Genomic DNA, 16,672 nt, shown 5'->3' on the forward strand with positions numbered 1-16,672 from the left:
CGGGATGAGATGCTTAAAAGTTGTACAAGGCCACTCGGAGAGCTAGAAACTGTGAAATGCATGGCCGTGCTCGGATGAATCATAGGCTATGATTATATGTTTATTTGATCAGTTGAACTCTGAAACCGAGGAACACCTCTGGACATAATAAGGATGACAACTCTTACCTTATGTTCAAGAGCAAGCATCGAGCGACAAAGGAATTAGGAAATGCACACTTGTCCCTAAGGACAAGTGGGAGACTGAAGGAAATAATGCCCTTGGTACAAGTATGCATTCTATGTTAAGTCTAATAAGTGCGGTTCAGTATTAATTAACAAGTTAATAATGCAGTGAGATCAAGTGAGCTGAATGCCTAGCTAGAGGCCGCTTCAGTTCAAGTGGAATTATTGATATTAATCCACAGCTTACTCTTGACTGAACCCGTAGGGTCACACAAATAGTACGTAAACGGATCAAGTATTTAATGGCATTAAATACTCTATCTATGGATATTCGGAATCGACGGATCTTGGTTTCAGTGGGAGCTGAGATCGTCACAAGCAAGAAATGAATACTCCGGAAACGATGATATTGCCGGAAACGGAAATATGGATCGTATCGGAAATATAAATATTATCCAAGTCGTAGATGTTGCCGGAAACGGAAACATGGTACGTATCGGAAAATATTATCGGAAATGGAAATATTGCCGGAATAAGAAATATTGCCGGAAACGGAAATATTGTCAGAAGCGGAAATATTATCGGAATCGGAAAATAATTCCAGAAACGGAAATATTAAATATTTGTTCGAAACGGAAATTGATTCTGGAATCGGAAATATTAAATATTGTTCGTATCGGAAATGAATTCCGGAACCGGGAATTTAATCGGAAGCGTATCGTACGAATAAGCATCGGACGAGGCCTGCCGGATGAGGGCCCAGCACGAAGCCAGGCCATCGCCCAGCAAGCCAAGCGCGCCACACGAACAGCCAAGGCCACGCCAGGCCCAGCGCAAGGCCAGGCCCAGCAGGCCATGGCAGCGCGCGCAGCGATGGGCTGCGAGCTGTGCTACTGCTCGCGTGGGCTTGCGGCTCGCGTGGGCCGAGCGGCCGTGTGGGCTGTGCGCGGGCATGGCCTGCACGCTCGTGGGTCATGCTCGTGTAGAGTTTGTGTTCACATACGAAACCTAAAATTGTGTAGGATTTGTTTGATGATTAAATTCCTAAAAGGATAAAATTAATTTATTAGAGTCCTACTAGGATTCTAGTTTAACTAATTAGTATCCTAATAAGATTCTAGTTCCTTTTCTATACCTCTATAAATAAGGGCCTAGGGTCATTATTTGCAAAGACGATTGAAGTATTCAAAGGGTAAGTTTTTGAAATAAAATTAACCATACACTTGCAAACACTAGCCGAAATTCCTAGTAACCTTAAGGGCGATTCTAGTTGGTCTAACTTGAGGCGGATCCGGACGTACTGTGGACTATCTACGGAGGGACGACATTTGGAGTCCTAAAGACTTGTTCTTGTTCGGTTCGGGCGCAGCTAGGGAAGGCACGCTACAACATGTATGCATCAATTCTATGCTTAATGATTATGTGAATATAATATGCTTTCCTGGCTTTATGGTTTTTCCGCATGATTTATGAATTGTCATATGTATCATAACCTAACAACAAATTCCTCGGGTAGAGGAACAATCTCATTATTGCAAAAAGTGAAGACATGATGACCAGGATCCCAAAAATTTAGTGCAGCATGGATGAAATTGAAATCGATTTTTATTTTCTATGATCCTCACAAAGCATCTAAAGCATATTCTTTTAACAATATCTTACCAGGGTAAGTGAACAAAGCCATTTCTAACAACAAGTTTCAAAGACACAGGGGGAACGGGAGTCGACATGGCAAGAAACAAAAAGGGAAAGAACATACACTAGGATTCAGAGTACTTAAAGAAATTAGATAATGCATATAAGGGTAAAAAGCTATGAACGTCGCAGCCCTCTACTTGTAGCCACTCTAAGCAAAGCATTCGAGTTTTACTTAAACGGGAATATGAATTTGTATTTCTTCAAAAAAAGAAACCAGCGCTGGAAAGTTCCAGCGCTGAAATTCAAGCGCTGGAATATTTCAGAGCTGCCAACCCAAGCACTGGAATATTCCAGCGCTGGCAAGACAGTTCGGTGTAAACTCCATCAGCCACGCAGATTTTGATATTTAAACTTAAATTAAAATTCCTATCTTGCATAAACTATGTTATAAGGCCAACTATTTTAGGACAACCAGGATTGTATTTGTTGTGGGATCTTTTACGGTGATGACGTGTCACGCGTTCCTCGGAGGTATCAAGTATGAGCTAACACGAACTTCTGGCAACCTGCAAAACAAGAATATTCCCGTAGGAATATTCCCTCCGATGCTTAAGTAAGTATAGGCTAGAGAGAGAAGTAATTTAGAGAGAAGGCAGAGCAAAGATGGTTTTTAGGTAGGTGGGAATGAATTGATCCTTCTTACCTTGGGATCTGAGCCTTTTATAGGGCTAGGGTTTGGGAATTGATCCTTCAACCCTAGCTGTGGGGCACGTGCCACTTGGGGATTTAGGACACGTGTCATTTGGCCAACAATGATGAGCCTTTTGGAAATTGGGCCAGAGAAGGTGGGCTTGCTTAAATAAGGTTTTGCCCTTGTTTTGTTTGGGTACCGAGGCCTGAGCCTACTTCCTGGGCTGGCTAGATTGGTCATTGTGGCTTCTTAGGCCTTATGGTGGGAATATTAGGCCCACATCATTTGCCCCTCATGAGGGGTGAAAAACGGACGTTAGTTTTCACTGCTCTTGGATTGTCCAGTAAGGTGATGACGCGTGACAGGGGTAATCATTTCTTACCCCTCTATAAATAAGTGACAATTTTGAGTGATTTCCCCCCTCATTTCTAATAATCATTCGAGAGCCACAGGAGAAGGCGATTTTCGGCGTCCAGCATCCACCTAGAGACACTGTAGCACCGCCACAATCTTTAGAGTCATGTTCTTGAAGTTCTTCATCGAATTTCTTTCGGAAATCTTTTCTTCGATCCATGAGGTAATATTTATTTTGAGAAAACTTGTTTGTTAGTTTTGGTCATTCCTTGTTCCCTTTTCTTATCTATGATGTGAGGACCTCGTCAAATCTGAGGGCGGCGACCTGCTATTTTGACGTCTTCATTTCTCAAGTTATGCCCCTAGTATTGAGCCAATTCTTCAGCCTGTGCAGGATATCATGGTGCAAATAGGAGACGAGCCACATTTCGAAGGGGAATCTTCTTCCCCCATAGAGGAGGATGCCCCCACGATCGAGCGCGCCGACGGTGCGCCAGCGGCCCCTTCAGCTGGTGAAGAAGGCCACCTTCACCCTTGTGAGATTTTCCCCCTTCAGACGTGGCTGAACTTTCTTACTGCCCAGGGAGCTGATTATGGGGCGTGTCTAAACTTGGGTTCTGAGTACAAGTTTTGCATGCCAGCCGGCATAGACTGTACCAGTTTTGGCTTAGTAGAAGGGGAGTTCGCCGTGTACAGCTCCTTCCTAAAGTTAGGCATGAGGTTTCCTCCTCACCCTTTTGTGGTGGAGGTGTTAGACGGCTTTAACATTGGTTTGAACCAAATGTCCCCCAACTCCTGGGCCGACGTCTTTGGGTATATTACCCGGTGTGAGCTTGAGGGTATTACCCCGTCCTTCCCAGCATTTCTCAGGATAGCCTCAATGTCTCAAGTTCCTCGGTCCGCTGAAGGTTGGTTAGCCCTTACTTATAAGGGAACTTACCGGACGGTGATGGGCAAGGCGTCCAAGTAGCATCACTGGAGGAAGAAGTGGGTGGTTATCAGAACCACCAACTTGGAGATGTGTAGCAGGATGTGACGTTGGACCCTTCAACCCAACTTTGTTGGAAAAAGCGGCTCATTTCCTCCAATTTCCGCCGCCCTCTGGAAACGGATCTCGTCTCTATTCAAGGCCAAGCCGCTCACAGTTGGGACCAAGACGACCTATATACCTGAGGGGTGGTTGCCTCATTTGGATCAGTTGGACGATCCCGTTTTCCTCTCGGCTGTGGGCTTGTGTCCGTTTTTTCCGAGAGGTAATGTTTTGTACGCCGGAACTTTCTTTGTTTATTAATTCTTCGTTTTTCACTGACGTCTTCCTTGTTTTTCAGACAAGGCCATGGAGAAGCGGGATGATACAGCCAAGGGCCGAGTAGATATGCCGACCTGGATGGCAGAGGTGCTTGAGGCCAACACCTTTGAGGCCTTACAACGTCAGAAGGCAACTGAGCAGGTTATCCCGGAGCAGGCTGTTCAACATCCTATCCCTCCCACAGAGGAAAAGAAGGTATTGCTCAAGCCTTCTAGAGTATGTGATTTCCTTCAATTTTTGCAACTAACGTGGCTTTTTCTCTTCAGGGTTCGAGGAAGGCTGCCTCGGCCGCGACACTTCCTTCTAAGCGTAAGGCTGGTGGCACGGGGAAACCTGTCTTCAAGTCAACAGCCTCAAAGGTGTCAAAGGCGTCCCCTGCGCATCAAAGGGTGTTCGCTTTTCCTAGCTCTCAAAAAGCTAAGGCGGCGGTTGATCCACTTGGGGGAATTCCGGAAGCCATCCGCCGGAACATTCCTTTGAGGACGGCGGAGAGGGCTAGGAATTCTGGTGGTAAGTTTTACTCCAACATCGTAACCACTTGCCGTTCCTTGTCTGGCAGTTCTATAGTCTCTCCCAGGGATTCTAAGGCAGTTGTTTTTCCAATAGAAATACCCGACCCTCAAAAAGCCATTGATGCTGAATTGGATCAGATCCCTTCTTCAGGCCGGTTTACTTCTCAGGACCGCAGACAAATAATGAGTCTGATGCGCAATGCTATTCCTCCGAAGTATGCTGAGACCCTTCCTGAGGCGTCCGAGACTCAACTTGCCGCCATGCAGTCCTCTGTGCTGGATGTAAGCTTTATTATCTTTGTCTTTTAGGGAAACGTTTTATTTTTGATAATTACTGTTGCTATTTTATGCAGATGTTTATTCTGCTGGACTCGCTGAAGAAGTGGCGCACTTCTCTGGTGCATGAAGAGGCTAGACACCATCTTCTTGCTAACCAGTGCGGCGATCAGCATTTTGCTGAACTGGAGGAGCTTCGTCTCAACAGGAGGGAGGAGTTCGACGCGGTGACCAAGTCCCTGACCTCTCAACGTGCTGAAAATAAGCACCGCCCTGAACAGATTGATCAGAACTTCTCTCAGATTAAGGATCGATCTGAGAAGGTTAAGTAGAAAGAGGTTGAGTTTTCTCGTCTTAACACTAAGTTTAAGGAGTTGGAAACACAGCTGGAGGCGGCTCGCAAAGAAGTGGCTACGTCAAAGGGGGTGCGTAACCAGTCGGCCGTGCTGGGTGAGCAATCAATTCGAGGGGGCATGGAGCCTGCCTGGAATGCAGAGTTTGGCAGTCAGCGCCCCTTCAGCTGGTTTGAGAAGTTCCTCGACTATCAGGTGGAGGTGGAGAAAGCCCTGAAAGAAGGACGCTCTCCTCCTGAGTTTGTTCCCGGCGATGATGATGAATGAGGCATTATAGGTGCCTTGTATTTATTTTGGGTTTGTTTTTGTGACGCCCTTCTTAATGGCACTATGTGCATAATTTGTAATTATGACTAACTCATTGGAATGATTAGGCGTCTTTTGAACGTTTTTGTTCTTAGCTTTATTTGTCATTTCTGTTTATTTTTTATGATGTTGATTAATTCATCATTTATAGCTGTCGCCCCTAAATAGGGACGACAAACATTTGCCTTGGTCTTTATTGCCAAGGTCTTTAGCTACTTCATATAGCTGCTGAAAAATGTGTGTCCCCTGTGTTATAGGTGATCAGCCTAGTGAGGGTGCTAATCTGGGCCACTTCTTAGGCCTTTAAACGACTAGTCTTTAATCCTTAAGAGAATGTTAGTTTGCACCTCTTCAAGATATTTGATAACGTATTTGACATAAATAAAGGTTTCATAGCAAGGCCGGCTTGCAGGAAATTTTTCATTTAAAATTCATTAAGCCGTGCTACATGATTCGTCTATAGTTTGGACGTCTTCATTCTTACAAAACATTCATTAATCAAGATAACATAGATGTTAATTTAAAAAAAGTACTTCTTCAGGTTGTCCACATTCCAGGTACGCAAAATCAGACGTCCCTGCATGTCTTGGATCCGGTAGGTTCCGTCTCGAACTTCCTCGTAGATCTCGTATGGACCTTCCCGGGTAGCGGTGAGTTTCCCTTGTTCATTGGCGCGTCCAACGGCTTCCATCTTCCTTAACACAAAATCTCCAACTTTTAAGATTTTTCTAGAGATCCTTTTGTTGTACTCCCTAGTCATCCGAAGTTTGTATAGTTGCTGGCGCAGAGCCGCGTTCCCTCTGGCTTCTAGCAAGAAATCCAAGGCCTCTTTCATCATTTCCCAATTGGCGTCTTCATTAAATAATATGACGCACAGAGTTGTTTCACACATTTCAATTGGTAGGACGGCCTCAGATCCATAGGCTAATAAAAATGGTGTTTCTCCTGTAGAATTTTTTGTCGTGGTCCGTATAGACCATAAGACATTGGGTAACTCGTCGGCCCACAACCCTTTTGCTTCATCAAGTTTCTTTTGTAGGGGAATACAGTTAAACATAATAACATGTGCGGAACAATCCCCAAAGCCCGGAAACATGTATAAAGCACATATTAAGCAAACTTACATTCGAAGCGTGTTTTCCACAATAATGTATCAACGAACACGAACAAGGAACTCCACTTGTCGTTCCTCTACTTGGTTCACCGACACGACCAGAACCGTTTTGATAATCGTAGCTTAGACAATTGATCAAGATACTTTTCTTTTTGGGAAGAACTCACTTTGTAGGCACAGAGAGAATCAGGGTTCTCTGTGTCTCTAGGGTTTGAGTGTATGAATTGTGTGTGTATTGGAAACTAGGTTGTAAGGTTAAATCATTAACCTTACTAACTGACCAAGCAAGAAGCAAGGCTGGCTAGCAAGCCGTGCGAGCCAAGCAACGGACACACGCCCGCGCCTAGCGACACACTGCAGGCCGAAGCCCACAGCGCGCGCCGAGCAGCTAGGCCGTGGGCCTTGCTCGCTCGTCGCTGCTGTGCGCTAATGGTTGTTGTTGCGTGCTCGCGCCCAATGGGCTTGCCTTGCTTGCTCGCGAGCTTGCTGGCTCGTTGGGCCTTGCACGCTTACGTGCTTGGCTCGATGGGCCGTCAACTCCGATGCCCTTCGTATTCGCGATTTAATATATTTCCGATATATTATTTATCGTTTCGTATACGACGAATCACCGTCGTACGATACGATTTATTCGTGTCGCCCAGCTTACGAATATTCGCGATACGATATACGATTCCGACAAAGGTCGTATCGTATAATACGTTTCCAACTAATTCCCGAAAAGCTATTAAATGAATTTCCGATTCATTTAATCCGGTGATCTGTTACGTGTCATTGGTGTGACCTTGTAGGTTCAGTCAAGAGTACGTTGTGAGTTCAATATCCATTAGAACTCACTGATCGGAAGTATTGCTCCAGCTAGCTGTTCCGATCACTTGATCTCACTGAATTAATTGTTCGCAATTAATCTGAACCTTGGTATTAGACTTAATGCACCTTGGGTGAAGGACATATTTCCTTCAATCTCCCACTTGTCATTCAGACAAGTGTGCATCCACATTCCTTTGTCACTTAGTGTTACTTACTGAACATAAGGTAAGATCTAAGCCATCCTTATTAGGTCCAGAAGTGTTTCTCGGATTACAGAGTTCAACTGTCAAACTTTTGCAGAAGGTTAAGCCTAACCATTCTGAGAACGGCCATGCATTTTACAGTATCTAACTCTCTGAGAGGCCTTGTTACACAACAACACCATATCCTATCAAAGATAGGAGGACAATCCATTCTTGCAATCTATGAACACTCACTTTGATTCATAGTACGACCAATAACTGATTTTATAGCCTCCTTTTACGGTGCGACGTTTAGCTAGTATCAAAGGGAACTAATTCTCAAACGAGCAGACATAATCGCTCATGTTCTGAGGAACGGTTTCTAATCACCATTAATGAGAACTACCTATGACATGACTTTAATCTCTTAAAGCATTCTCATGGTCAATCCTATACAAGATCCAATAAGTATCTATGCAAAAGATTCTGACATCCAGTCACTCTAGTTCAAGAAATAGAACTAAGTAATCTACTTGCAATCTAATCTTCATTAGTCATTGGTCGTCCACCTTTCAATGACCTGGATTAGGGATCCTTTTTGACTTCAATATCCAAGTTCACTTATGGGTGTTTCTTTGTCAAAGAATCCATCTTGACATCCCATTTGAATGATTTGAATCACATGGACTTATCATTTAATTCTAAACCACAATTAAATGAATATGAAATAAATAAATTTCATAAATATGAAATGGTGAAACCAATTGTTTTAAACATAGATCTAACAGATGTTCTAAAACAATACTTAGAAAATCAAAGCCATTCTCCAACATGCTTGATTCCCATGGTTGCTACATGTGCGTTGTGTTTCACTTGTGGCAACGGTTTAGTCAATGGATCCGCGACGTTGTCGTCAGTTCCAACCTTGCAAATCTCGATTTCCTTTCTTTCAACGATCTCTCGAAGTATGTGAAATCGCCGCAGTACGTGCTTGGACTTCTGGTGGCTCCTAGGCTCCTTTGCCTGGGCAATGGCTCCGCTATTGTCGCAATACAAAGCCACTGGTCCTTTAATGGAGGGGAAAACACCAAGTTCTTCGATGAACTTCCGAATCCAAACAGCTTCCTTTGCTGCTTCTGAGGCAGCAATGTACTCGGCTTCAGTTGTAGAATCCGCAATAGTGCTTTGCTTAGCACTTTTCCAGCTTACTGCTCCGCCGTTGAGGCAGAACACAAACCCAGACTGTGATCTGAAATCATCTCTGTCTGTTTGAAAGCTTGCGTCCGTATAGCCCTTAACAATCAACTCATTTGCACCACCATAAACCAGAAACTGATCCTTAGTCCTTTTCAGGTACTTTAGGATGTTCTTGGCAGCAGTCCAATGCGCCTGAATGGTACCTGCTCGTTGCATTGAGTGCGAACGAAACATCCGGCCTTGTACAAATCATAGCATACATGATGGATCCAATAGCCGAAGCGTATGGAATTCCACTCATCTTTCTACGCTCATCAGATGTTTTGGGACACTGATTCTTGCTTAGATATACACCATGTGACATGGGTAGATGGCCTCTCTTGGCTTCCATCATATTGAACCTAGCTAGCACTTTGTCAATGTAAGTGCTTTGGCTTAGTCCAATCATCCTCTTAGATCTATCCCTATAGATCTTGATGCCCAATATGTACTGTGCCTCTCCTAAGTCCTTCATTGAGAAACACTTCCCGAGCCAAGTCTTTACAGACTCCAACATAGGAATGTCGTTTCCAATAAGTAGTATGTCGTCAACATACAAGACTAGGAATGCAATTTTACTCTCACTGACCTTCTTGTATACACAATATTCGTCCTGATTCTTGATGAAGCCAAACATATTGACTGCTTCATCAAATCGTTTATTCCAACTCCTTGATGCCTGCTTTAGTCCGTAGATGGACTTCTTAAGCTTGCATACCTTTCCTTGGTTCTTTTGATCGACAAAACCCTCCGGCTGTGTCATGAACACAGTCTCTTCAAAAACACCGTTCAAGAAGGCAGTTTTGACATCCATTTGCCATATTTCTTAGTCATGAAAAGCGGCAATCGCAAGGATTATCCGAATAGACTTAAGCATCGCGACTGGAGAAAAGGTTTCATCGTAGTCAACGCCGTGAACTTGCCTGTAACCTTTTGCTACCAATCTAGCCTTGTATATGTATACAATTCCATCTTTTTCTTTCTTCAATTTGAAGACCCATTTGCATCCGATAGGTGTGAACCCATCCGGCAAATCAACCAAATCCGAGACTTGATTTTCAGACATGGAGTCTATTTCAGATTGCATGGCCTCTAACTATTTAATGGAGCTTGGGCTCGTCATAGCTTGCTTGTAAGTCAAAGGTTCATCACTATCCAATATGAGAACGTCTAAGTTTTCAGTCAAGAGGACGCCTGTCCATATGTCCGGCTGAAAAATAGTTCTATTTGACCTACGAGGGGCAACAACGTTTTGAGGAACTACTCCCACTGGCTCTTCTAAAGACCTTGGAGGTTCATCAACTTGAACTGCTTCGAAAGAGTTCTGAGTTCGATGTTCGTCTCGAATCTCTTCGAGGTCTATTATTCTCCCACTTGTCAATTTGGAAATATGATTTCTTTCCAAAAAGACACCTTCACGAGCAAAGAATACCTTGTTGTCTGACTTGTTGTAGAAGTAATACCCCATAGTTTCTTTTGGATACCCAACGAAGAAACATTTGTCAGATTTAGGTTGTAGCTTGTCCGAAATTAATCGCTTGACATATGCTTCGCAACCCCAAATATTCAGAAAAGACAACTTTGGAAGTTTCCCAGTCCATAATTCGTATGGAGTCTTTTCAACAGTTTTGACGGAGCACGATTCAGTGTGAGTGCTGCAGTTTGCAACGCATGTCCCCAGAACTGTATAGGAAGTTCGGCCTGACCCATCATTGACCTGACCATATCGAGTAAGGTCCTATTTCTCCGTTCCGACACTCCATTCCATTGAGGTGTCCCTGGAGCAGTTAATTCAGAAAGAATACCACATTCTTCTAGATGGTCATCAAACTCGTGGCTAAGATATTCACCTCCTCGATCCGATCTTATAGCTTTGATTTTCTTGCCATGTTGATTCTCTACTTCATTTTGAAATTCTCGGAATTTCTCAAACGATTCAGACTTGTGCTTCATTAAGTAAATATAGCCATATCTACTGAAGTCGTCCGTAAACGTTAAGAAATAGCTGAACTCACCTCTAGCTTTCGTTACGGACCAACTTAATTAAAATTAAATTTAATTCACGAACTTGCATTAATTTTATTTTTCAAAAAAAAAGTTACGGTTTTTATTTACGAAAAACAACGATTTTTAACGATTTAATAAACTTTAACGACAATCCAATTTCGTAAAATTAATAAATCAGGGGCTAACAATATTCAAACTTTTATGAACGAACGAATCAACATTAAAGTTTGAACTTTTAATTAATAAAATCCGAAGCTTTAAATCGTTCATAAACAATTAAATTTCAGATTATTAATAATTTGGTTTAAGTGCGATTAAAATTAACGAAACCATTCCAAATTTTAATCCAATAATTTTTAAAATTAGCCACTGACCCATGAAATTATACCCCCTTTCCCAATTAAACGAATTATTAAAGAAAAATTAATTAAAATTCAATTAGGGTTTCAAATTTTACGAATTGGGGAAAGGCAAAATTAAGGTTTATACTTATCGGAAAAATCTGACATTTTTACCATAGATCAAGCATGTACCCAGAAACATTGTGTCAAAATTTCAAGCAATTCCGAGTAGTTCAGGTCGACCTTTTAATTGAATTACTGTTCGACACTTTTAATTTTTAATGAAAAATTAACAAAAACGCCCAAAAAACGAAACTTCGAGGCCTGTTTTCGCAATTCTATTCTCATGAGTTGATCTTAGAAAATCGTTTTCCATCAGATTAGGGTTTTAAAAATCGAAAAAGCGATGATTTTTGATTTCGGACCTGATTATACGCAATTCATCCAATAATTCGTAAAAAATTCCGAAAAATCAACAAAAAATCCAAAATTTCGACAGATGCAAAAACAATAATAATCATGCTAATTCATGCTTTGAATACATAAGGCTCATGATACCACTGTAGGGGAATACAGTTAAACATAATAACATGTGCGGAACAATCCCCAAAGCCAGGAAACATGTATAAAGCACATATTAAGCAAACTTACATTCGAAGCGTGTTTTCCACAATAATATATCTGTCAACGAACAGGAACAAAGAACTCCACTTGTCGTTCCTCTATTTGGTTCACCGACACGATCAGATCCGTCTTGATATTCGTAGCTTAGACAATTGATGAAGATACTTTACTTTTGGGAAGAACTCACTTTGGAGGCACAGAGAGAATTAGGGTTCTCTGTGTCTCTAGGGTTTCAGTAATATGAATTGTGTTAAGTTGGAAATGGGGTTGTAAGGTTATTTACATAACCTTACTAACCGACCAAGCTAAGAAGCAAGGCCGGCTAGCAAGCCGTGCAAGCCAAGCAACACGGACCGCACGCCCGCGCCCAGCGACACACTGCAGGACGAAGCCCACACCGCGCGCGCCGAGCAGCTGGGCCGTGGGCCTTGCTCGCTCGTCGCTGCTGTGCTATTGCGTGCTGTTGCGTGCTTGCGCCCAATGGGCTGGCCTTGCTCGCCCTTGCTCGCGAGCTTGCTGGCTCGTTGGGCCTTGCACGCTTACGTGCTTGGCTCGACGGGCCGGCAACTCTGATGCCCTTCGTAATCGCGATTTAATATATTTCCGATATATTATTTATCGTTTCGTATACGACGAATCACCGTCGTACGATACGATTTATTCGTGTCGCGCAGCTTACGAATATTCGCGATACGATATACGATTCCGACAAAGGTCGTATCGTATAATACGTTTCCAACTAATTCCCGAAAAGCTATTAAATGAATTTCCGATTCATTTAATCCGGTGATCTGTTACGTGTCATTGGTGTGACCTTGTAGCTTCAGTCAAGAGTAAGTTGTGAGTTCAATATCCATTAGATTTCACTGATCGGAAGCATTGCTCCAGCTAGCTGTTCCGATCACTTGATCTCACTGAATTATTTGTTCGCAATTAATCTGAACCTTGGTATTAGACTTAATGCACCTTGGGTGAAGGACATATTTCCTTCAAATCAGCTGTAAGTAAATATGTAGAACATCTTATGACAAAGACCTAAATGCTAAAAGTGATGTGAAAAAAAATGTAAAAGCAAATGTGGAAAAGGCTTCTTTCTACACAAATAACTCCTTATATTATGCAATCAGCTGACTGACGCTGTCTGATTTCTGCAAGAATGTCTCCTTGGTTTCTAATATCCTGAAGCATATTTAGAGTGTACATATACCCTACTTTAAACAGAAGATGGATACCACAACATGTTCTAAGGAGCTAGGTCCACTGAACATATTAATGACACGCATGCTGATGCAATGATGTTATTAGAATCTAAGTTGCTACATACCAAGAATAACCCCAGATCAAAAAATGAAATGAAGAATTGAGATACTGAAATGATCTACTAAAATTTCTATCATTTTGGACAGTTTTGGGCGGGGGGCACCATGTGACAAAATTTTCTGCATTAGGAGCTTTGTTCTCTGTATGGCTTCATTTCTACTCATAAGTCTTGCAAAATACCTGTCCCGAGTTTATGAAACAATAGCATCTTGCTTCGTAAGAGGAGCCATTTTCATTCATCTAACAGAAAACAGTACATTAGACCAGTATGTAAATGAAAAGAATGTTCTGTTAAAGTCAGAACTACAACTGGTGAAAGCCATTCAGTCTCTTAAAGAGGACCTAAACCAAATTTCAACAACTGAAATCTAGATATACTTAAGTTTCTCATGTCTGCAGTCTGCACCTTAACCCACCCCCACCCACAAAAGGAAAAGGGGAAGAGAAAACTTAAGCTTCTCATGTCTGCAGTCAATCTTTTTTTGTCAAAGTATCATCTAGTGTCAGACAATCCGACATGAGTAATTAGGGTAAAAAAAGGGTCCGAACTTTGTATTTACATCCATTACTCGCAAACAGCATAATTCACAATTGGAAAAAACAATCATATTCAAGAACAAGAAATAATAATAAGAACATATAGAAAAACAGTGGTGAGTTCAACAAAGGAAGTTTGACTAACCGGAAAAGAGGAGCAAATCTCAGATAGAGCAACACCAACAAACCCAGTAAAAAAAACAACAACCCAACCCCAAACAAGACTACCAGTTGGACAATAATAAGGAGATGAACAGGGAACCAAAGAACCAAAACTTTGAGAACGAAACAACTTAATCACACGGGATAAATTAGATAATAATTGCACAGGGAGAAATGAGATCCGAATTGCAAAGGATTAAAATATACTGAAATAAACCAAAAAAATTGATTGAATACCAAAAATCTTGAATCAATTTGGCCCCAGATTAATCGACCCAAATAACGTTATAAAAAACAACAAACTAACCCTAAAAAAACTTGAATCGGTCAATCAAAGTTTTATTTAAGTACCAAATCAAACGAAGAACAATAAATCACACACAACATAATCATATCACCCAAATACCATAAATCAAACAATATTCGAATAAAAAAGAGATAATTTGAACCCCTACCGCGAAGTCAAAGACGGAGATTGAAGCTAGTAGAGCGCAAAGAAGTATAGTGTCCTCCCTCTCTTCATCTCTCTCGTGGTTGAATACTTGACGCAAAATCGAAAGATTTTGAGGTATCCTTGATGCGTGAACCCAGATTTAGAGGAATGAAGTATGAATGAGATTTACACCAATGATCCGTGAAGCACCTGCAGTTTTAGCACCCTCTGCAACCTGTTGATGTAGTGTGCAATTAGATCATCAATAAAAGAGAATAAAATTCACTTAAATTAACATAAATAGGTTCATTGGAAACATACAACAAGGCCTACACTTCCAAGACCTTGTGAAGATGGGGATGGCCTACACCCTCTGTCCTTGTGAAGATGCTGCTGCAGCTTTGAACTGGCCTAAATCAGTTTTTAAAGAGAGAAGATTTAAAATATTTGACCTGGGAGTTGGTGCACTTTCAGGGGTATCAATTTCTGAAGTAGCTGTAGTACAAAGTGTTTACGCTAGCATGAAAGGACTCATTTAAATTCACAACCCCAGTGTGGTAATTGTTGTTAATGATATTGATTCTGATGTGAAAAAGGCTTTGAAAATGGCGTATGAGACCGGTAAAAACGAGTCTATGCTTTTGTTCTACCTAGAGTATCGGTGCCCAAGGTCCTTTGGATGGATGATTTAAGATCTACTGCCTTGCCAAGTAAGTCATTTCCTATTAAGTTTCTAATTCTTTAAATTAAGTTTCTAATTCTTGTATCAGATTAATGTTAAAACAGGCATGATTGTTCTTTGTCAAAATTCTGAAACAAAAGATCACTCTCTTAAGTTCAACTCTTAACCCAAGTTGTACACTTTTTTTATACAGATTGGAACAAGATGAGAATTTCCATCAAAATTATTCACATATAACTGAGAATCTGTCTTACGCTCAATTTCCTACTCTAATCTAATTATGCAGATTCAATCAATATAAATTATTCCCACACCTCTAAACTCAATTTATATGGTTGAGGGTTTGTCAATTCTCTTCTTCCCCTGATTTCCGTTCATCAATATACACCACCATGAACACGAAATGGTGCCCTGTCACCATTATTTCTGACTGCCGCTCAAAACTCACCGGAAAACACCCCCAATTGCAGCTTTGAAATTTACCAAACAAAACCCATTAAATTCTCTATCGTTTATATTGAATCTCATCTCCTCCTCTGCGCTGTTTCGTGGCCCTGATGTGTGTTAAATTTTGCAGATTTGGGTAAATTTTTTGAACAATTTGAGACTCTCATTGCACTCAATTATTTGAGAGCAAGTTAAATCATAAACATATACAAAATTCTTGCATCATGAAAAATTTCCGTAGGAAAATCAAACAATTATACATATTGTGAATTCCAAATAATCTGAACCAATTTGACTCCAAAACAATGAATTTGACTGAAACATTTAAAAAAAAACTAACCCCTAAATTACCAGATCCATTCTCTCAATTAACAGAACCCTTTACATCAAATTAACAACTAAAAAGAACAATAAATCCCCAAAAATTAAGAAATCAAATCAGCCAAACATCATAAATCATTTAAAATCGAAGAAAACAAAGAGTTTAATAATTGAAACCCTACCACAATTGACGAACTGAAGGTAGAACTTCAAGCACAATACGAGGTCGACGTCCTCTCTCTCATCCGCCATCTCTTTATCTCTCTGTAGATCGGGGTTGAAACTTGAACAAAAAATCGAAGAGTTGAACACATTACATTATTTCAAAATAATCGAATAGCATATCAAAAAAATGAGAAAGAAAAGGAAAAAAATGGTGAGATTTAGAGATAGAAATATACGAGGGGAGTTGGAAGGAACCAGATCGAAGTTCTTTTTCGAAATCCCATTGAGCGATTTGGACGAAACAAAGAGATAGAATTCTAGGGTTTGAAATGGACGGAGAGTTCTAGGGAGAGAAGGAGACTTAACAGTGTTGTTAGGTCTAGAAAAGTCACACAGCGCGTACATCGAGAAGAGGTTGCAATTACACGCATTTTTCTTAGCGAGCACTCATTCAATGCACTGCGACTATTTTTTTAAATTTTTTTTCAAAAAATTGCAGCGTTTACAGTCCAAACGCAGTGTAATAAAATCATTAAATCCTTGACCAATGGCTTTTCGTAGCATTCACACAATGTATGAGCTGCAAAAGGGGAGTTGCAAATAACGTTTTCTCTACTACTGAAAGCGGCAATATGTACAAAAGTCTGTAGCATGATACGAAAAATGATACATGTCCAAATAAGAAAAT

The 16,672-nt window shown here is 41.2% G+C and overlaps 1 long non-coding RNA gene across 2 annotated transcripts; it reads right to left on the reverse strand.

Annotated features, from left to right (window-relative positions):
- Positions 1-12,938: 12,938 nt before the first annotated feature.
- On the reverse strand, positions 12,939-16,387 carry LOC110800464 (uncharacterized). Of its 2 annotated transcripts, XR_008923484.1 has the most exons (5): positions 16,221-16,387; positions 16,002-16,102; positions 14,691-14,768; positions 14,392-14,604; positions 12,939-13,477 (listed from the first exon to the last, which is right to left on the reverse strand). It is a non-coding gene; the product is annotated as an uncharacterized lncRNA (long non-coding RNA). The 2 variants fall into 2 exon arrangements; XR_008923485.1 differs by lacking the exon at positions 14,691-14,768 and having other exon boundaries at positions 12,943-13,477.
- Positions 16,388-16,672: the final 285 nt, after the last annotated feature.

This window comes from Spinacia oleracea, chromosome 6 (assembly GCF_020520425.1).
Source record: "Spinacia oleracea cultivar Varoflay chromosome 6, BTI_SOV_V1, whole genome shotgun sequence".
Classification (NCBI taxonomy): Eukaryota; Viridiplantae; Streptophyta; class Magnoliopsida; order Caryophyllales; family Amaranthaceae; genus Spinacia; species Spinacia oleracea.